General features: G+C 34.1%; 1 pseudogene; it reads left to right on the forward strand.

Moving 5' to 3' along the window:
* Nucleotides 1-2,861: 2,861 nt before the first annotated feature.
* LOC144702796 (small nucleolar RNA R71) lies at nucleotides 2,862-2,958 on the forward strand (annotated as a pseudogene).
* Nucleotides 2,959-5,327: the final 2,369 nt, after the last annotated feature.

Raw genomic sequence — 5,327 nt, forward strand, 5'->3', positions numbered from 1 at the left:
ATTCCCTCCTCCACCATAAAGTGGGATTTCTCCCAACTTAGAACCAGATTGTTCTGTACACATATCTGCAAAACCTTAGTTAAATTAGATAGACAAATATCGAATGAGGAACCAAACACTGAAAAATCATCCATAAAAATTTCCAAGCAATCCCCTACTAATTCAGAAAACATGGCAGTCATACACCTTTGAAAAGTAGCTGGAGCATTACATAACCCAAAAGGCATTCTTTTAAATGCAAAAGTACCTACTGGACATGTAAATGTTGTTTTCTCTTGATCACTTTTGTTAATTTCAATTTGATTATAACCTGAATATCCATCTAAAAAACAATACAAATTTTGACCTGAAAGTCTTTCAAGAATCTGAACAATAAATGGTAATGGATAATGATCTTTCTTAGTCACAGAAATAAGCTTCCTATAATCAATGCATACTCTCCAACTAGAAGCTACTCGAGTTTGTACCTCATTACCATTTTCATCTTTAGTCACTGTTATTCCTGTTTTCTTAGGTACTACATGAATAGGACTTACCCATGGGCTATCTGAAATGGCATAAATAAAATCAGCTTTTAGCCATTTTATGATTTCCTTTTTAACAACCTCCAACATGTGCGGGTTAAGTCGCCTTTGGGGTTGCCTTGTTGCCCTAGAATTTTCTTCTAGAAAATTTCTGTGCTCACAAATATTTGGACTGATGTCTTTAATGTCATCAATTGTCCATCCTATAGCAGATTTATAAGTAGATAAGACATTCAAAAGCTCTAATTCTTGTTCAGATGATAACAATGATGATATGATTACAGGAAAAGACTTGCATGGTCCTAAATAAGCATATTTCAGAGATGATGGTAAAGGCTTAAGTTCAATTTCAGAATGCAAAGAAATATTTGTTGGTATGGAAGATTTTTCATTCAAACATTCATTAGATTCACAAGAAAATAAATCATAAGAGCATGGATCAAAATCAAAATCATCTTCTTCTACCAACCCTAGAAAGCAAACATCCTCACTTGTGTCTTTAGGGTATTTCATTAATTTGGAGATAGATAGTTCAATTTTTTCATCTCCTACTTTATCCCAATCCGTTGTGGCTTTCACCGTAGCTAGGAATGGTCGACCTAAAATGATAGGGGCATGGCTCAAATTTCCTGTTATTTTCATATCTGCAACTGTGAAATCAACAGGAAATTTACAATTCTCCACTTTTACTATGACATCTTCTAATTTTCCATAAGGTTGCCTAATTGAACCATCGGCTAATTGTAATTCAAGAAAAATAGGTTCAAGCTCACCAAATTTAAATTTATCATACAAAGCTTTAGGCATTATGTTTACACTAGCTCCTGAATCAAGAAGTGATTTACTAAAAACCATGCCTCCTATTTCACATTTAATGAGAGGATCACCCGGATCTCTTCTTTTCCTAGGAATATCATTCAATAAAATTGAACTGATATTTTCAGAAAGTTGTACCCTTTTCTGCTTTCTAGAAGGTGTACATAGTTCCTTCACATATTTTGCATAAGAAGGAATATTTTGTATTGCCTCAGTCAGTGGAATAGTGATGGTTGCATTTTTAAATATTTCAAGCAAATGAGAATTTTCAGGTTTTTGCTTGGATATATTTAAAGCACTAGGAAATGGAATGGGTGGTCTATAATCAATTGGATTAGGGTCTGACATTCGTGGATGCCTTTCCTCATCCTGGCCACCCTTATCTTGTTGATCATTTTCCATCTCTCCATTTTCTTTATCTTGATGCTCCGACAATCCTACATTTTTTTTATGAGTATCTAACAAAACCTTCCCACTTCGTAATTTTGAAATCACACTCACATGTTCATCATTAATCATATCTTCTTCAAAGCCATGTAAAATATTATTTGTAAAATCATGACATGATGCAACATTATTATTTTCACCAATGCAAGATTCATTTAAAATTTCGGAAGACACACAATATGATGATTCTAAATTTCTATCTACACACAACATGATATTTCTAGGATTTATATTAGGTTGGGTAGGGAGTTGACCTGGATGTCCTTCTCTTAGAAGGATTTCTTCTGATTTACCTTTCATCCTGAGAGCAGGTTGTTGTGCTTGAATCCCTTGTCCTCGCTTGAGCATCTCAATTTCCTTCTTGTGCTCTTCTAAAGTTTGCATCAACATCTTCCTTTCCTCATGCATGCTTTTTCTCTCTTCCTGCATTTTCCTGATAAAATCCATTAAAGTAGAGTTAGTGTTGTCATTATTGTTGTTAGGACGAGAGTAAAAGGGTTAGAAAAATTTTGGAAATTTTGCTGATATGGTTGCGGGGCGAATTGCTTTGAGGCGAAATTGTTGTTTCCTCCTTTGCTCCAATTTTGATTAGGTCGTGCACTCCATTGGTTTTGACCCGCATCTTGTCTCCCAAATACATTAACCTGTTCAACCATAGGACAAGCCTCATCAGAATGTTCTTCGCTAGAACAAAAACAACAAGGGTTGTTAGTGGAATTGTTGCCCTCGTTTGCATTCGCCTTTCCTTTAGACTCCTGCAAAAAAGAGTTAATGTCATTGCTCATATCTTTAACTGTTTTACCAATATTGCTCATTTCTCTTTCTAGCTTATCAATCTTGATCTCCGGTTCAACTGCCTTGACGTCAATGATTCCTCCACGCTTGGGACCTGCACTTCGGTTAGTGTACGAAAAACTTTGACGGTATGTCCAATCTTCTACTAATTTTTCCATCAATTTCATGGATTCATCTGCATGGGTATCAAGGAACATTCCTCCACTAGATATATCCACTAGATGCCTTTCCTGATCATTCAATCCACCATAAAAAATTTCAACCAATTCATGAGATGGTATGCCATGATGTGGGCACTTCCTAGTGAGTGACATGAATCTCTCCCATGCTTCTCCTAGAGTGTCAGTTCCTTGACAAAAATCTCTTATATGTTTCTTAATTGAAGATGTCTTTCCATAAGAAAAGAATCTCTTTAAAAAGCAAGCTTGCATTTCACTCCAAGATTGAAATTCTTGACCTACCCCTTTAAACCAATCTTTTGCCCTATCTTTCAAAGCAAACTGAAATAACCTTAGTTTGAGAATTTCCTGAGGAACACCTGCATAACTATAAGCAGAACAAATCTGGTTATACTCTTCCAAAAACTCATAAGGCTCCTCATTAAATCTTCCATAAAATGTAGGCAATTGATAAATCATATTCGAGTCAATTCTAAAATTAACATTTTCTGGTAAAGGAGCAGATATTTTAGTGTAGGTTTCACTCTCTATAGGGTCAGAAAATTCTCTCAACCTCATTCTTCTAACACTCTGTTCAACCCCAAAATTTTGATTATTCTCCATTAAGTCACAAAAATGCTGATTTTCACCTTCGGAGCTTTCAAAAATACAATCAAAACTAGGAGTTCTACTAACTGTTTCAAGATTCACGAGATGAGGTTTTAAAGATCTCCTACCGAACATGCAATGTTAAACACATCAATATAAAAAATAATCAGTTTTGATGAACAAGAAAAATTAATTATGCAATGATGAATTGTTTTTTTTTTTCAATTTCACTATTTCATCAAAATTCACAAAATAATTGCAAAATTCAGCTAAATCCAACACTTAATATAAAAAATAAAGAGTAATGAATCCACACAGAATAATTTAAAAATTCAAACCGTGCAACTTCGGCAGCGGCGCCAATTGATAAGCCGAAAAATCACGTAAAATTACGTGGTCGTTGCGCTTTTTAGACTTATGCAATAAATTTATAATTCCCTTAATTACTAAATAAGAATATAGAGCAAGCAAGGGGTCGATCCGCAAGGAGGCAACAATTCAGAATTTTCAAACAATTTTTATGAATCAAGTCAAGTAATTTTGAATTTTGCAATATTTAATTCAATTAATATTAAATAATATTCTTAAAATAATCAAAATTAAGTAAAACTTAATTTTGATTTCGGTCAGATAATTCTAGATAAGAATATTATTATTATTTTAAGCTCATAAAAATATAAATTATTAATTTTCCAATTTAATAAAATTTATAATAATTTTCAGAATTAAAATTGGGAATTTAATAATCAAGAAAGTGATTTTTGAATTGGAGTTCAAAATGGATGAATTTTCGGTTCAAATTTAATTTTGGGTTTTTTATATATTAAATTAAATTCCTAAACAATAAAAACCGAAATCTAGAGAGAGAAACAAATCAAATTAACCTAGAGAGAGAAAGTGAAGAAATTGGGGAAAGCCCCAATTTCGACCCTAAATTAAAAATGTAATGAAGCAGAAATGTCCTAAAATGATTAAGAATTAATTATCAAAAGTCAGATCTCGAATCCAAATCAAAAAGAAGTGCTGATGCATTCAAAACATGAATCTAGTGCTGATTAAGGAATTACTTTCTTAAACTAGTGATGATCAATGAGCGATCAACAAAAAACACAATTCAAGGATATGAGCGAGTGATATCGATTAAGAAGTACTTAATTTATATGTTAATTTAACTTAAATAAAAGAGTAAGTGATTGTGACGGACACGATAATGAACTATGGTATGAACGAGGATAGTGGTTGGATATGGAATGGTACGATGGCAATGATGGAGAGATGAGAGAGTGGGGACGTAAGTAAGTGAAGTGATAAATGAAACGTTGATAAAAAAAAACTATATCTATGATAACGATGATGTTGGGAGAGAAACAACGTAAGGCGAAGACACTTACCTTAGATCCTTACGTTCCGCCAGGATCACGGCGATTTGCGAGTGCCGGTAAGCTCCCCCCCCTCTTCTCTTTTGTCTCTTCCACACACCCAAGACACCAAGAACACTCTTGATGGATCTCAAAACTCACTCTCTTTCAATCAGCCCACAAAAGTGGGAAGCAAGTTCAAGATGGTTTTTACAATGATCCAGGCCTCTATTTATAGATTAGAGGGTATGGATAGAAAGAGGACGGGAAGATGAAAAGTTATGGCCGTTGGAAGTTGAAGCAATCCTAGCCTTTAATTTCTTCTCACACCTCATCAATGTCATCAGTTTGTGCCTGTTAAGAAGTCAAAGCACTTGGTATTTTGTGGCTTTTCGTATTCCGTGGCTTTTCATATTCCATGGCTTTTCGTATTCCGTGACTTTTCATATTCCGTGCCACATGTACCTGTCAAAAGGACAAAAAACAAAGAAAAAATCTCTTTCTCAATGCTGATGTGGCGGCGCATCCGCACGCCACGTCACACTATGCCATAAAAAAAACAAAATACTTAAAAATTTTCATATTAAATCAAATAAAAGCCCAAAAAATACATATAAATA

This window comes from Wolffia australiana, chromosome 4 (assembly GCF_029677425.1).
Source record: "Wolffia australiana isolate 7733 chromosome 4, ASM2967742v1".
Taxonomy (NCBI): Eukaryota; Viridiplantae; Streptophyta; class Magnoliopsida; order Alismatales; family Araceae; genus Wolffia; species Wolffia australiana.